At 41.4% G+C, this 18059-nt stretch overlaps 1 pseudogene; it reads right to left on the bottom strand.

The window, feature by feature from the left end:
• Nucleotides 1-923: 923 nt before the first annotated feature.
• On the bottom strand, nt 924-15205 carry LOC148038764 (uncharacterized; annotated as a pseudogene).
• Between the last annotated feature and the right edge of the window lie 2854 nt (nt 15206-18059).

The following is an 18059-nucleotide window of genomic DNA, read 5'->3' as shown; positions in this document are numbered from 1 at the left end:
GAGATCCATTGGCCAATCGCATTGTTGCCTTAGGAATGGCCCCTTAGAACTCTTTTAGATAAATTTTGCTTAGTTTTAAGCTTGAAACTATGGCTTCAATGGAGTTGGGGATGACGACTTGTGAAGGAGAAGAGGGTAATTGAATATCTCCATCGTGCTTCCATGGAATCAAGAGGAGCGAAGTGACGCGATTGGAAGACAGAAAATGGTTCTCCTACCCTATCACTTCAGATTAGGCAGATATATTGAAGCTCTGAAATTGAGGTTGGAGGAGAAGACATGGCAATGGTTTCCTACAAGCCATTGGCTTCAATGCTCCTCTCTTGCTCTTCCTCAATTACATTTCTTTTGCAACCCTCTTGTTTTGATGGCTTGGGAAGCTCCCTATCTCTCTCCCTCTCTCTAGTTGATGGCGTTCAAGAATATGGCGCCCTCTTCTTCATCATGTTTGCTCTCTCTATCTCTCACACCTCATCGTAGCATGATGGCGCCCCCTTCTTTTTCCACCACTCCTCTTTCTTCAATGAACTCCCTCTCTCCCTCCCTCCAATCGCCCCTCTATTTCCTTCCTTCTCCTTTTCTCATCCTCTTCCACTAGTAATCGTAGCCTTTTCCCCTTCTCCCTCTCTCCATCTTCCACTATGATGGCACCATCCTTCATCTTCATGACCTCTCCAATTTCCAATGACCTCCAATGGCCTTTCCTTCCTCTAATTTTCAAATTTCTTTTAATTCATTTTCTTCCCTTCCAACTCCTTAATAGTAGTTGGACTATTATCCCTACCAATCATGTTTCTTATCCCTCATTTTTCCTACAATCTCCATGTTTACTTCAAACATATAATGAATGATGCCCGCAAACTCAGGTCAAGACTTCAATGAGCTACCAAAGTGAGTATCATACTAATATCCCCGTCATGGTTCTAGTGACCCTTTGATTCCTTGAGAGCCTCTTGGTCAGCCTCTTCCATACGCTTGTGAAACAAGTTCCACTCATACTAACAGCTTCCCCTAACCCCTTCCCATGGAGCATTTCCATTGATTGATTCTCCCTGGAAATCCAAAGATGGGAGAAGCTTGTGGACTATCCATTGAGTATCCACAACTCCCACTTTCTCATACGCAAGCTTCACACACCTTCCTAAGGCGAAGTCAAGACCCCATCCATGAATCAAATCATTCTGGATCAGATGCCAAACACATTTCCATGCATTTACAGGAGCCATTATCTCGACAAACCCCCTACATGGAGGCTTATTTGGATATTTGCATCGGCCAGAGATTTCTATAGTTACTCTATGAATTTCTGAAATTGTTTTTTTTTTAAAAGTGCATTGTCATTCTCCAAGTTACCTTATAACTTGGCTCTAAAGCAGGTTGAGATATCTCGAGGCCATACTTTTTAACAAGTTCTATATACATTTTAGCATCGAAGTTGTTGACACCAAGGTCTTCATCCCATTTAAAAATGTACTGCCACGACATCAGGATGTGGAAATCATTTTGCAAACCACCATTTTGATTGATTTCTTGCATACTAAATTGCTTGGGCACTTAAGTCCTCTATCTGAGAAATGTGAACAGCATATTACAGAGTAGGACATTTGGCCATCTATCCACCTTATACACCCATATGCAAGATTTCTCTAAAACTTTTCAAAGATTGCTAGCACATTTATTGATCATGGTTGGGATTCACTAAGAAAATCTATCAGATTTTATCTATAGCACCACCTTTCTCCTGTACAAAAACTTCATTGTATCGACATCTCTTGTGCTGTATACAATTTTGCTAAAAATTTTGCAATAGTAGGCATTGGTTCTAGGTGTTGTCATGTTCACCAGTTGTGATTAGGAAGAAGAAAAATAATCAAACCCGACTTTGTGTAGACTTTAGAGAGCTGAATAAGCAGACTATTAAGGATTACTACCCGTTGCCATTTATTGACCAAATTTTGGATCAATTAGCAGGTAGGGAAATATATTCGTTCACGGATCGCTTTGAGGGGTATAACCAAATGGCAATTGTCGAGCAAGACAAGCTGAAAATGGCATTTATTACTATCCTCGGTACCTTTGCATACCATGTGATGGCCTTTGGTTTATGCAATGCACCAGGTTCATGGCAAAGAACAACTGATAAGACCTTTGGTGACATGTCCCCAGGGGAGTTGAAAGTACTTATCGATGATCTAGGGGTAGCCACCGTAAGGGATAAACAATTAATCATTCTAAGGAAGTGTTTTGAAGCATTGTAGACAATTCTGTATAGCTCTTAACCCACGAAAATGCATCTTTGGAGTACCCTATGGGCTGTTGCTAAGCCATGTGGTTAGTTCAGTAGGGATTGCAACTGACCCTGAAAAGATAAAGATCATAGTTGCTATGAGTTCGCCACATACCCCAAAGGAGGTACATAGCTTTTTGTCATCATTACCGGTATTATCGAAGGTTTATCAATGCCTTGGCAAAAAGAATGTTGCCACTAACAAACCTATTGTCTTTTAACTGTCTGTTTGCATGGAGTGATGCTTGCAAAGTATTTTTTGATTATGTGAAGCAAGAGCTTGCCAAAGCACCTGTTTTAAAAGCACCTAAAAGGGGTGAAATGTTTTATATATTTTCAGCAGCAACAATGCATAATATTAGCTGCTATTTGGTCCAAATTTGGGAGTAAAAATGGTACCATCCGATAGCCTTTGCTAGTCAAAAGTTGGGCATATCAGAAATTAACTACACCTATATGGAGAAATTGTGCCTTGTAATGGTATTTGCAACCAAAAAGTTTAGGCACTACATTCTTTATTAGAAGGTGGTTTTGTATACGAAGACAGAAGGACTTAGACTATTACTGAACAAGTTACATCCACTTGATCATTTGGCAAAGTGGTTAATCGCTTTGCAAGAGTTCCATTATGAGATTAAGAGCAAGCCACTGAAGCTACAGGGCATTGTAGAATGTCTTGTGGATTTTGGAGAGCCAAAAGAGGTTTTGGCTGAAGGAAGCAACATGGAAACACTGTTTAAGATTGATATAGCTTATATTCCCTCCTGGTATGCTGCTATAACGCATTGCCTCTCGACAGGAAAGGCTAGAGCCGGATTATCCAAATCAGAAAAGAGAAAAATTAGACAATAGGCATTGAAATTTTCATTAATCACAAGAACACTATATTGGCAGGGTGTTGATGATATATATCGCCGATGTGTGGTGCCTAACGAGATTCCATTCATCTTGGAGGAGTGCCATGACTCCGCTTATGGAGGGCACTTTGCTGGGTGGTTGACGGCATAGAAGGCCTTAAGAGCTAGATATTGGTGGCCGTCCATCTTCCAAGATTCATTTGAGTATGTTAAGAGATGTAATACTTATCAATGGCATGATAGTAGGGAGAATAGGAAGCGACCACTTACCCCGATTATGGCTATACTTCCATTTGAAAAGTGTGGCATTGATTTTGTGGGTCCTATTACTCCATCGTCCACTACGCAAAAGCAATATATTATCATGGCAACTGACTACTTCACAAAGTGGTCAGAAGCACGAGCGACAAGGAAGAACGATGCAAAAGAGACTGCCAGTTTCCTATTAGAGCAAATTATATGCTGTTTTAGTCTACTAAAAGAATTATATCGGACTGTGGAACCCATTTTCTAAATAAGGTGATTAAAATCTTGACTAAAGAGTGGAAAATTAAGCATAACAAGATGACTCTTTATACCCCACAGGCAAATGGGCAAGTTGAAAGTACTAACAAGTAGCTTGTGAGTATTCTATCAAAAATAGTGCCCGAAAAGAAGAGTGACTAGGATTAAAAATTGTATGTGGCAGTGTGGGTGTATAATATGACATTTAAACAAGCCACTGGCCACACCCCATTCAAATTAGTTTATGGGGAGGAGTATGTCTTGCCCTTAGAGATTGAGTTGCCGACCATAAGATTCGCAATCAATCAATCTTTGGGCAATGAGGTTGCCCTATTCGAGTGTTTTACAACTCTGACCCACTTGGACGAGCTCAAATTGCAGAGTCTATTGCACCAGGAGGTGGCTAAGCATCGGATGAAGCAGCTGCATGATCTAAAAGTGAAGCAATATACCTTTAAGATGGGGCAGCTAATTCTTTATTATGATGCATGAAGAGAATTGTTTCCAGGAAAACTTGAGCCCAAATGGGACGATCCCTACAAGATTGTAAGAATAGAAAGGAATAAATCCACAACATTACCGCCTGATCTTGAGGGAGTGGAATTCAAAAATAAGGTTAATCTTAATAAGATTAAACCTTATTATCTTTAAATGAACTAACGAAATGAATGCATTGCAGATCAATACTGGACTGATTAGGAACCTACAAGAAACAAAAGAGGTTGATGGGGTGATTGATTCCTTATTTGGAACACCCATACTTCGAGCAGAGATATCATCACGGGAAGCTTATCTAGTGGAGTAAAGGATATAAGGTGATTGAGCAAGAGTACAGATCATTCGTTTGGGAAATCAAAGTCTTCTATCAGCACTACTTACGAATCTTGACAAGCATCCTAGTTACATTCAATGAAGAGGGTGGGATGGAGCCTTCAGTACATCCTCTGAACATGCTAAAGTTTGACTATCATAATTACGAGTAGAATTGACGATGCCTGGCTGTGTGAACCCAAAGGCATTGTCAGGTACTAAAAGACCTGTTTTAGAAGGTAGTTCTAGTGACCCTGTTCTACTGACCTGTAGGCAGCCGTTCTAGGAGTTTCTATTAGTTGTGAGGCAATTAGAAAAGCCTGCTAAAATAAATATATGCAAAGAAGTCAAGCCCTAAATAGTTGACGAATAAAAAATAAATAGAGGTGTGTAAAAAGGGATTCTAACCCCTATAAAAATAGAAAATAAAAAAAAAAAGAGAAAGAAAAATCCTTGTGGAGTTGTTCATCACCTTGCAAGGGCTTGGTAGGTTCTTGGGACGAGACAAGACTCGGGGCTGATGCCTTGTCTTCCTAGGGTGGCATCAAGCTGGAAACTAAGAATAAGAGACAGTTGGAGCAAAAATAAAAGTGAGCGTTAAACATAGATTAAGTGTCGCCTTGCGAGGGGTTGGTAGGTTCTTGGATATAGAGACAAGACCTGAGGCCGATGCTTTGTTCTCCCTAGGTCACTACGCTCAGCTCCCTCCTTTTTACACACCCGAGTATGGAAAATAAAGGCCTAAAAGGACAATGTGCTAAAAGACAATATTTCTTGATCAGGCTATAGGAGTCCTCACCTAAGAGAAGCTCCTGGTTGAGTTGTCCTCAGTTAGGAAGGTAGTTCAAACCACCACTTAGGACAACCTCTCTAATAGTTCTTTTTAGCTTGGCCATGTTGGAGCAGTCGGTTAGTGACTAGCTTTGGGCTTTCTATCAGATTATGCTATGCCTACTCCTTGTGGATTTCATGCCTTGGTTTTGACAAGGGGTAGGGTGACAGATGTGATGTGTTTTGTTGTGTATTTTCTTTATCTGCTTGATGCTCATTGTGATTGTATTGATGTGCAGCTTTGTTCATGGGATTTGACGGGCTAAGTCACTCTATCTCATGGTTGTCAATGAGCGGTGGATTTTTGCCCCAAAAAAGTGCTCAAAATTTATCGAAAAATATGAATTTCAAGGGAAATTTGAATCCCGTCGAAGGCAACAGAGGCAATTGGGTCAATTTTAAGCGGCATCCAAAAGTCCTTTAAAGATCCACCGAGGGACAGTTGCAAAATTTTCATAATTTTTCTGAGTGTCAAATTAGACTTCTAGAAGTGGCCAGCAATCAAGGACCCTGAGATGGTCGGGAAATAATTTTCGAATCATTAAATAAATGCCAGATGCGGAAATGGCAGTACCCGCAGTAGAGGCCAAGGAGAAGTAAGTGTGCGAATGGTCTTTTGGTTGAAACTATGGGGGTGCAGGCGACATGTGGGAGAGGAGAGGCCATGGGGGGCCTGAAAGCACCCCCTAATCAGAGCACATCGATGAATTGCTGCAATTTCTCGCTCTCCAATGCCTGACCTTATGCACGAGATGGCGACCCGGATGGCCCGATCCAGAATTAGTCTTTCTCTCTCCTCCCTCTCTCTCTTCCAAATGGGGATTCACACGAAGGAAATCAAGAAGAAGAGGGGCTGAAGAATGCTTGTCCGAAGGTGATCAGATCGCTCCAAGATTAAGAGGAGGCTGAGGGAAGGTGTTAAACACTAAAGAATGATTGCTGGTTGGTCCATTGGCAGTCTGTATTAATTATCAAAAAAGCGGCAATACATAAATAAGTGGTATACGTCATTTTTACAAAGGAAATTCGCTTCTTTTTTATGATTGATGATCTAAATGAAATTCATATGGAACAAAAATTTGTTTCGATCTTTTTTGCTTCATGATTGAGGGATTTGCATAAAAGAAATGCAGAACCATAATGATACATAGTCACAATAATTAAATTACAACCCGAAAAACGCCTTTTTTGAGGAAAAATGAAGATTTTGTTGGTTTTGGTGGGGAAAGAGATTCATGTGGGATAAAATTCTGATAAAATTTTATCTTTTAACTATCATAATCATTCAATAATCATAGATTTTTTAAAAAACCTATTTTTATGAATAAATAAATAGGAAAAATGAGATAAAAATGGGCTTTCATGCTTTAAAAATTAAGAAAAAATATGACATGTTCGTGAATGTTTAGCAAGGTTGAGGCATGAGGTATAGCCTTAGCTCATCCTTATCTTTATCTTTTAGTGCGTTTTTATTTCTTTATACATTGAAAATGACAAAAAACAAAACCCTACACCTATGCAACGATGCAACACATAAACGGTAGGGGAAACAGAAAGTTTGATATTTTGTTTGTGCACGTCATATAGGGAAATAATCATTTAAGTTTAAAGAGACTAGTAGCACAAGGAAACTCGGTGCTAGCCTCTAGTAATGCAGCAATAACATATAGATTGGAAATCATTAAAGGGCTAATTTTTACACTCCACTTTGGTGATCTGTCTTAAAATAAATTTTTTATGTACAATAGGCATCCATGTTTGCATTTTTCATGCCACATGGTATAAAATCCTAGATGCATAGCATATGTATGCCAAACATTGGCCAACGCTCAGAGTGTGAGGAAGTCCTTGCTGTAGATTAGACGAGAGGTTCCTTGGGGTAAGTTTAGTGAGGAAATATCAACTCCTAGATCGTTCAATATATAAGAGAGTGGAGCTTGTATGCTTGTTCTTTATGTTGACGCAATTCATCAAGGGGCCAATCCCCGAGATGTAGGAGACCTGCAATGAGGCCGCGGTGTTTCAGCTGCCGAGAGATTGCCTCCTATGTATCTAATACGAAGTATTATACCTATATGTTATGGGATCTCCCTCCTCTGAGGAGTAGGGGAAGGCAAATGTTGGACTATGTCCTATTACAAACGCAAAGTCGATATTAGAGTTTAGTGTAGTGTGAGCCTTAGATGCTCCTAGCCGCAAGGCTGTGTGGGATGTCTTGTGTGTCTTAGAGGTCCGATTAGTGCTAGAGATCCAGTGTCGTGCCCGTTTTAGGTCTTGACACTGTTGGTTTTATAGACTTTCTCAAATTGCCCTATGAAGTTGTATACAACTAGTATTTTTCTAATTGCTTTGTGACTGTGGGGATCTTCGACCGGTTCTTGGAGCCTTCATTGATTCCTAACTCTGCAAGCAACGAGGTTACTAAGGCTGTTGCGCTCTGCTCTGAGGCTGTATTGTCAATGAGAGCCGCTTCATGAGAAGCTTGCTCAACGTCAAGTTTGTCTCTAGTGCTCTCTCCCTTTTTGTGTTAGGTCCTATCCGATTCCTATTGGCTAGAGCTAAAACACATTAGACTTCCCACATCTCTATATCCTATTGCAACTTCCTAGCCCAGTGCTCATGGTTATATGCTGCTATGCACTGTAGTGCTTGCCGTGGTAATCTCCTCTCCTCCTCAGGGTGCATTATGGCCTACCATGGTGCTCCATCTTGATTTGTAAGTCATATTTATTAACCATCTGCTGGATATTGACTGGGAAATCTCCCAAATCGAGTTGGTCATTCTCATGGTTGGAGCTAGATTTTGACATGTTGGTGGCTTCTTACTCCACTAGGCTATCGATCAAGCTGATTAAGTTCAACAATGATGTGTCTCCAATGGTGTCTTATATGCTCTTGAGACTTCAGTGTATTGACTCTCTCTTGGTCCTACTGGTCGGGGCTCTTAGTCACCCATCTAAGTCTTGAGGGTCATCTCCTATTAGTGGGTTTGATCCGCTTATTATATCTATGTGTGTTCCTTCTTATTAAAAAAGGCCCTCAACTTATGTGTACTCAATGTGTGCATGGTGCTCTTTTTCGTGCACGGTGCAAAATCAAGCTTTCAGATTTCAAGTGCACTTCAAGTGTAAAAAATAGTGTGAGGTGTGACTACAAGATGAACAATGCAGCTCTCGCTCTCCCTCATTCTGGTTTTAGCCAAACAAGGCTCTAAGCATGATTGCTCGCCATTTTCAAGGGTTGATTAGGGTCTCTATTGTATCTTCCAACTTGGTTAGGGTGTAATCATGGTCAATTTGGGGCGCTAAGTGGGGGCGGATAGCTAACGAGTTAGTAGCAGTTGCTTTTGAGTGGTCAAGTCATGGGTTCTTTCGTTTTTTGCATCTAAAAGCCGTTTAACTCGTCTATACTTCTGTGTTGAGAGTATAGGCATGTGAATCCTCCTTATGCAGGAGTGGATAAGGGTAGGCAAGTGTGAATGGTTATGAGGGGAAGGGGAAACCCTAACCCTAGTCAATTGGGGCTATATAAACAGCCCAAGGGTCTACATCAACTTTTGAGTGAGAGTGACCCAAGTTGTACTTTCATGAGCAGCTGAATGAGTAAGACTTGTTCTTGTACTTGTGAGCTCTTCTCTCCCTCTTGTGCACACTTCAATCCTTGCTTCCACTCTGATTTTCCATATGGTATCAGAGCCACCTCTGATCCTTTAGCTTCCCTCAGTCTAAGTGCACATGAGCTTCATATTCTTATTCTTGCCTATTGACCTCCATAGCCACAACTTGACCCACCTCTATTAGAGGGCTTGGGGAGAGCAAAGGAGAGCATTTCAACTCAATGTTTCCTCTGAAGAACTCCTCCCCAACTCAAGGTGCAGTAGTGTGGCACAAGAAACCCCAACATTGTGGGTGCAAGAGGGCAACATTGCTAAAAGAGCAAGAAAAGGCACAATCTTGGTAGCATGGCATCTTTGAGTGTGGCATGATCTACGTGGTGCATTCTTCTCGGCCACCATAGGGCTTTCATAACCCCCCTAGTGGGCCATCTCCCTCTGAGAGGGTTTGACCTCATTCCCTCTCTATTGCCCACAATCAGCAAAACCCTAACTATGGGTTTCTTGGCAGCCATAGCTAGGAAGCTTCAAGCTCCCTTATTCTCATTTTTTTTCAATATGGGAATTATCAACTGTGATTTTAATCACTGAAAAACCCTTGCCAAGATTTTTTTTTGCCCTATGGAGCTTAAACACAGAGTTTCTTCTCATTCCATGGGCAATATTAAGATCATAAAGATCAACCTACATTATGAGTAAAAGAATGGAAGTTGATAAGAGTGCTTCTTAGCACTACTGATGCTTCTTACTAGTTGCTGCTAGTAAATAAGAGAAATGAGTGTTATTGTACTCTCCTGTGATCCATCCCATAGCATAGAGTTGATTGATAAGCCGTGTTCCACCAAGAACTCCTCTAATAGGCCACATTATCAGGAGGAGCCAGAAGTGCAGTCTAAGCTTACTACACTAAAGCCAAGGAAAACAGTCAAGCACAAAAAAAGGGTTGGTTAAAGATAAGGACCACCTAAGTCCTATTTCGAAATACTTCATATGTATGATTTTCAACCATTCTCAACCTTGAAGTTTTAAATGTAAAATCTATAGTATTGTCATCCTTACAATACTGGCCCTTGTAAAGGATTAGACACTGCTACTTGCACTAAGCAAGTAGTAAGACCTTCCTATGGCCTTAGCCTATGCTGACCTTCATCCTCGGATTCATAAATTTGATGGTAGAGACTTTCACCCCTGGCAAGTACTCATTAAGTACAAAATGATGGAGAGAGGTTATTGGCCTCTCATTCAAGAGAGTAGAGTTGTTGATCCTACAAATCTTTCTGATGTGGAGGGTGATCAACGTGCTCAAGCAATAATCATGTCACACTTAGATGAATCCTTGATTCATCATGTTGATTAGCTCTCCACTGCTAAAGAAAAATGGGATGAGGTTGAAAAGCTCTATGGTGCTATAGGTAAAAATACTAAGATTTTCCTTAAGATTGAATTCTTCAGCTTGGAATATAGAGAAGAAGAAGACTTGGGAAAATTTATTTCTCATAGGAAAGGCCTCATGACATAGCTTTCTTGAGTGCAAGCACCAATCCATGATGAGGATGCTATTGCCATTCTTTTAAAAGCAGTAAAAAAGGTCTTCCCCACACTTGTAACAACCCTTACTAATATTCCCAATCCTATCTTGGCAAGTACCATCCAATCTTGTTTGGGTAAAGAAAAAAGGAATCACAAAGAAGGAAGCATCAGTCATACATCTACTCCAACATCCCGTGACCAAGCTCCTTAGTGCATACAGTTGTCAATAAGTGTACCTTTTGTAAAAAGAAGGGGCATATTGCAAACAACTGTTGGAAAAAATACCCGAAAAAGATGAAATGTAATAAATGCAAGAAGACAAGACATATTACAAGTAAATGTCCTAACCATCCTGAAGTGCCTAAGGAATTGGAGGCTAATTTTGCCTCCCAATCCACAGATGATCTACTCTTCTAAGTCATGTATCCCTTCTGCCTATAACCATCCTTGTAAGCATGTTCTATAAAGGCATCCTAATTTGGGTTAAGGGGGGGCAGTGTCTTATGCTTTGTATTCCAATGCCACCTGGCATTGTGGGGGGTGTTGAGAGTATAGGCATATGAACCCTCCTTATGTGAGAGTGGATAAGGGCAGACATGTGTGAATGGTCCTGAGGGGAAGGGGAAACCTAACCCTAGCTAGTTGGGGCTATATAAACAGCCCAAGGGTCTACATCAACTTTTGAGTGAGAGTGACCCAAGTTGTACTTTCATGAGCAACTGAATAAGTAAGACTTGTTATTGTACTTGTGAGCTCTTTTCTCCCTCTTGTGCACACTTCAATCCTTGCTTCCACTTTGACTTTCCATGTTTCGGAGCTTCCTTGGGCTTGGGTCCTAGGTTTGTCAGGGCTTGGGGATGTGAATTTTTCCTGAATTCACATTTGGTCCAAGTGGTCCGAATTGCAGAGGTCTGAACCCCAGACTCGGCCTGTCCAAGGTCAAATGGGCGAAGTACAAATGGGCCGAATGGCCGAGTCCTACTGTTTGAATGACATGTGGCAGAGTGGGACAAGTCCAAGTGTCCGACTCGGATGGGGTACCCGTCTAAATGGCCGAATCAAAGTGGTTAAATAGTGGTCGTCCTAATGGCTAAGTGGTCGAATGGCTGAAAGGGTCCGACTATGGCCGTCTGAGTCCCAGACTTGGGGATAGGCTAGGTGCAGCAACATTTTTCACCGAAAGGGATGAAAATTCAATGATTTTCTTATTTGATGTTTTCTAGTTCTACTACTAACACTACTTGGGGCTGAGCTCCTACACCTTGGGGACTAGTGTAACTCACCTAGAGCAAGTATGGAGCTCACTCGCAACAATGATTGCAAAGATTTTTTGGTCTCCTGCACCTGCAAGAAAACCTGGCTCTCTCTCTCTCTCTCTCTCTCTCTCTCTCTCTCTCTCTCTCTCTCTCTCTCTCTCTCTCTCTCTCTCTCTCTCTCTCTCTCTCTCTCTCTCTCTCTCTCTCTCTCTCTCTCTCTCTCTCTCTCTCTCTCTCTCTCTCTCTCTCTCTCTCTCTCTCTCTCTCTCTCTCTCTCTCTCTCTCTCTCTCTCTCTCTCTCTCTCTCTCTCTCTGTGCTGCAAATGCAAATGAGCCTTCACCCCCCTTCCATTGGGTCTTAAAACCCCAATCTAGTGGCCGAGTGTTGCCCCATTCGTGCTCTTGCCTTGTCAATGGATTTCAACCCCCTTTTTCCCTTTTTTTTGCCCTGTTTTGGGCATATTTACAACAGCAACCCTAAAATTATTTGCTTTGATTTCTTGGTCCTATCCTACTCTAAATGCAACAAAAATCACAACTCAAGTACTGAAATGAATCACCCTACTTGTCTACTCATTAAAAACTCAAAATATTTACTTGCTTTGAAGGTTAAACCCCCAAATCTCCTACCTACATCAAGCATCGGTTCAAGGATGAAACCCTACTTTGATGCTCAATTTGACGCATGCAAGTGCTCAAGCTCAAATCCGTTGGTCCCGAAAACATAACCAAAATGAAGTGGAAATGGGAGCTCACGCTCGACTGCCAAGACCCATGAACCGCTTATTGTTTCAAGTGTTTCAAGCGAGCGACTAATGGCTATCTCTCACCTAGCTGTACGCACTCTCGATCCTACAAGTGTAGTGAGCTTATCTTGATGCCCAATTGAGTAGCCTCCTCCATCAAGCACTCCGGTAGCTCCACGATTTGAGATACAAGCTCAAGCAATCTTAATCCTCTACCTTCAAGCTCCATCCTCCATAATCGCATGCATGAGACAAGACAAGAGAAGAGGAGAGGAGAAGATGGAGAGCTTCTCCACCACAGTCCCTCAACCCCACTCACTCACTCCCTCACACTCTCACACTCCCTCTCTCAAACACAAGCACAAGCAAGGAGAAGAGAAGAAGAGAGCCACTTTAGCCACACACCAAGACTAAGCTCTTCCATTCACTTTTTGGTTTTTATACATGCCCTTATCCCTTTGGGAACCCACCTCCTTTTTTGCATGACTGGGTATCTTGCTTGAAACGGTGCATTTCCATGTGCTCGAATCAAAGATATATTGTTTAATACCAATTCATCAAACTTATGATGCACATAAACAAGAATAACCTACGTTCAGGCATACCCATCAACGTTCGAATTTTCGTATCAGAACTCTCCATGGCCTTCAATATCCTTATGCGATCTGCCTCGTTTAGCTTTGAGGATGCCAATGTGTATACTCTCTCCTTGTTCAATACACCCCTCATCTTGGAGCCCAACTCCAAGCATGAGACATCTCTACATTGACAAAAACGTTGTTACTTTGGACCAATGTAGTATGAGTACATATAGATGGCACGTACAAAGAGATAGCAACTTACTGATACCACTTCTCTCCGAGGCTGGGGGGTCTGCAACTCTTAGCAAACGTCGAGTTTTCTTGACGAGCTTTTCATTGACACTGTAGTACACATCGCCCCACTTGGTTCTAAACTCAGAGTCGGAGAGTTGTGTCCATTTCTGTTCAATCAGTCGCACTACCATATCATACTCGTCCTACACTTGGTAATTAGGGACAACACCATTGCATTAGGAAAAAATGCATAAAGAAAAACATTGTTAAGATAGCTTGAAGAACTATCTACCTTCTACATAACGTGGGCTAGTGCAATCAATGGTGCCTTGTACCATGCGGAAATGGGAGACGACTTTCTATGCGCTTGCACCCATGACTTTGCCTCATCAGTTAGCTTATCAAAAATAGTTGCATGGTGAGCCTACCCTAGCATCCTTGCTTCACAAACAAGGTCTGGATACGAGGTATGGACAACCCCTTTTTGTGCTAGCTTGTGTACATTCTATATTAGGATCTCATGCATATTAGGATCTCATGAATATAGTCCATTGCATACATGTTTGTACAAGAAATAGCTAACAAAATCTCCCTCTCTACCACACTTGTCACTTTCACAAGGCGAAATCAATGCACACATGTTGCCTCACGTTATTTGGAAAGGCTATTGCAAACAGTCAATTATGTTAAGGATGATGTAAGAAACAAACACATTGCATAATGTTAAGGTCCTACAGGTTAGGGCCACTCACATGTGTGTATCTCATTCATCCATGCTATGAGCCAATGGTTACCATCCCAAACACAAACATGCAATTTAACAAAAAGGCCCAATCGATGCCCCTAATTTCTGCCCCAAAGTCCTCATGCTTCTTTAGCCAATAGGGGTCCCATTCAATTTTAATCATATCATCAACCTCCTTGCACTAGTGTCTTGGAGTCTCTAACGACATTATGAATATAGCCATCGCTCTAATGTACCCATTGCTAAAAAAGGTTTTCGAGAGTTGCTTGTACCTTGATGTGACTTGTCTAATTGTAGGCATGGAAACCAAATGACATAATGTGATGGGTGGCAAAGGGGTGGATGTTCACATTTGAATGAGACGATGAAGTAATTAATGTCCAATCAACGTATTTCTTACAAGAACTCACTATCAACGTTTCCAAATAGTCTTCTATGCATGCTTGCACAATACGTTTATCGCAAGTGAGTGTGAGAGCAGTCTCGCTAGTCGTTTCATTAGTATTTGTCATGCATTTTTTTTTGGTTCTTTGTGTTTGATTCTTCTTGGATTGCATACGGCCACACCCTTGCTGTGCACTAAAGGACTTGATGCTTTGATGATCGTTTCTTTCCTCATCAGTATCACTCTCTGATAGTACAAAATTTATATTACCCTTCCTCACATGCATCATCAAAGCATGCCCACCTTCTCTTGATGTCACTCCTTCCCCACATGCAATTTCAATGGTTGCTTGTAGCTCGGCAGAAGTCAATGATCGTGTTTGTATTACTCTTCCTCTCGCTCTTGGAGGGCGACTCCCCCCTTGTGATTGCATGTTGCCTGTGGCAATAGCATGTCGCCCTTCTGTAGATCGTAGAGAGAAGTCAAAGTCCTCGGGAGACTCATCCCGTCGTTGCTCTCTTTCCTACAAACAATGATCCGAAATAGAATAAGAAGGGGAGATAGAGCAATCGTAACAAAAATCAAGAGAGGAGCTGCTTACTGTCTGTTCAATTGGCTATTGCACGATTGCATTTTCCTCAACGTCAATCTCAGTATTGCCTTTGCCATGGGCCTTCACACCCCTTTGATGCATGGTGATAAGAACTCCCACTCGTCCAAGGAGCAAGCTCGATGAGGGGAACATTTGTCGAATTAAACCTTCTGTAATCCTTTCATCACCCTCGTGGGTGACATGGTCTTGTCTTTTGAAATCAGATTTGGCCATGATAGAGGGGCTTAGGGTTACTTCTTACAAATAAATTGCTTCCTCAACTTCTTGCCAATGAAATACCAATTTTGTGTGTGTGTGTGTGTGTGTGTGTGTGTATGTGTGTGTGTGGCAGATATAGGGAGAGAGAGTGAGAGCAAGAGTGAGGGAGAGGGAGAGAGACAGAGAGAGAGGGGAGGAAGGAGGAGATAGAGAGAGGGAGGAAGGTGGAGATAAATTGAGAGAGAGAGAGAGAGAGAGAGAGAGAGAGAGAGAGAGAGAGAGAGAGAGAGAGAGAGAGAGAGAGAGAGTGTGTGTGTGTGTGTGTGTGTGTGTGTGTGCATGCTTGTGAGGAAAAAAGCCTGGGATAGAACGGTGAGATAGAGTATGTGTGATTGTGTTAGAGAGAGAGGTGTGGAGATAGAGAGAGAACTATACTGAGGGTAGGGGACAGAAAACAAGAAGTTGAATTGCAAGGGGAGGGGGGTTCCTTTTAAAGACAAAAGAGAGAGAATGAGGGAGAGAGAGAGAGAAGAGAGAGAGAGAGTCACATACCGAGAGTGGAACGATTTGCAATGTGAAAAGGGGGGGATGAGTCCTTTTATAGGTGAAGGAGAGAGAAAATAGGGGAGAGAGAAAGGGTAATGAAAGAGAGGGGGAAGAGGGAGAGCATGTGATATGTGTAATTTTTTATATGTGTAATTTTTTCTCACCAGAAAGGGGTCGCCAGCAACCCCTTGTTGGACGAATTTTTTTTCGATGACCCATTCTTAGATAGTAAATTTTGGCCCAACTAGATTTGTGGTTTTTTTTTCACCCATTAAGGGACTGCTAGTGACCCCTTTTTGGCGAAAAAACAAACCACAGATCTGAGAATATACAGCATGGGGAGAATAGGGACCAATAGGGTATGGGTTGCCGGTAGCCCCTTATTAGGCGAAGAAAACCCACAAATCCAGTTGGGCGAAAAGTTACTCTCGAAAGGAATGGATCACCATAAAAAATTTTCGTTTGGTAAGGGGTTACCGGTGACCCCTTTCTGGCAAGAAAAAATTACACACATCACATGCCCTCTCTCTCATCACCCTTTCTCTCTCCCCCCTATTTTTTCAACTAATTAACAAATATTTACTTAATTAACTTTACGAGCAAAAGAGAGAGATATATTTTTCTAAATAGTAGATCTTTGCACTCCTAGAAGCATAATATGAGATAGTCATACAAAGTAAAAGCTTATACACACTTGTTCAAACATTGCTTTATTCATGTTGTCTCTCTCTCTCTCATCCCTCTCCCATCACTTTGTTACTCTCTCTTCCCTCGCCCAACTAGATTTGTGGTTTTTTTTCCCCCATTAAGAGGTTGTCGACGATCCCTTTTTAGTGAAAAAACAAACCACAGATCCGAGAATATACAGCATGGGGAGAATAGGGACACATAGGATATGGGTTTTTTTTTTTCATTTGAATGATCGCTAATCTCCCCATGCTGTATATTCTCAGATCTGTGGTTTATTTTTTCGCCAAAAAGGGATCATCAACGGCCCCTTATTAGGTGAAGAAAACCCACAAATCCAGTTGAGCAAAAAGTTACTCTCGCAAGAAATGGGTCGCTAAAAAAAATTTCGTCCGGTAAGGGGCTACCGATGATCCCTTTCTGGAGAGAAAAAATTGCACACATCACATGCCCTCTCTCTCATTACCCTTTCTCTCTCTCCCCCCATTATCTCAACTAATTAACAAATATTTACTTAATTAACTTTACGAGTGAAAGAAAAAGATATAATTTTCTAAATAGTAGATATTTACACTCCTAGAAGCATAATATGAGATAGTCATACAAAGTAGAAGTTTATACACACTCATTCAAACATTACTTTATTGCTTTAAAAACATGCTCATTTAAACATTACTTTATTTATGTTGTCTCTCTCTCTCATCCCTCTCCCATCACTTTGTTACTCTCTCTTCCCTTGCCCAACTAAATTTGTGACTGTTTTTTCACCAATTAAGGGGTTGCCGCGGCGATCCCTTTTTGGCGAAAAAACAAACCACAGATCCGAGAATGTACAGCATGGGGAGAATAGGGACCAATAGGGTACAATTTTTTTTCATCTAAATGGTCCCTATTCTCTCCAAGCTGTATATTCTCGGATTTGTGGTTTATTTTTTCGCCAAAAATGGATCATCGGCAGCCCCTTATTAGGCGAAGAAAACCCACAAATCCAGTTGGGAAAAAACTTACTCTCGCAAGGAATGGGTAGGCAGAAAATTTTTCATCGGTTGTCGGCGACCCCTTTCTGGTGAGAAAAAATTACATACATTACATGCCCTCTCTCTCATCACCCTTTCTCTCTCTCCTCCCATTATCTCAACTAATTAACAAATATTTACTTAATTAACTTTACGAGCGAAAGAGAGAGATATAATTTTCTAAATAGTATATCTTTACACTCCTAGAAGCATAATATAAGATAGTCATACAAAAGTAGATGCTTATACACACTCGTTCAAACATTGCTTTATTCATGTTGTCTCTCTCTCTCATCCCTCTCCTATCACTTTGTTACTCTCTCTTCCCCCATCACTTTGTTACTCACTTCCCTCACCCAACTGGATTTGTGGTTTTTTTTCGTCCATTAAGGGGCTGCCGATGACCCCTTTTTGGCAAAAAAATTAAACCACTGATCCGTGAATATACATCATAGGGAGAATAGGGACCAATAGGGTACAATTTTTTTTCCCCCTTATGGTTTGTTTTTCCGCCAAAAAGGGGTCGCCGGCAACCCCTTATTAGGCGAAGAAAACCCACAAATCCAGTTGGGCAAAAAGTTACTGCGCTTACCTGTGTAACATCCGTCCGCCCGTCGCAC

The sequence above is a fragment of the Lygodium microphyllum genome, chromosome 3 (genome assembly GCF_053477565.2).
Source record: "Lygodium microphyllum isolate KBCC chromosome 3, Lygodium_microphyllum_v1.1.10, whole genome shotgun sequence".
Classification (NCBI taxonomy): Eukaryota; Viridiplantae; Streptophyta; class Polypodiopsida; order Schizaeales; family Lygodiaceae; genus Lygodium; species Lygodium microphyllum.
Note: the sequence above shows the minus strand (reverse complement) of the source record. Positions and strands in the feature narration are given on the sequence as shown.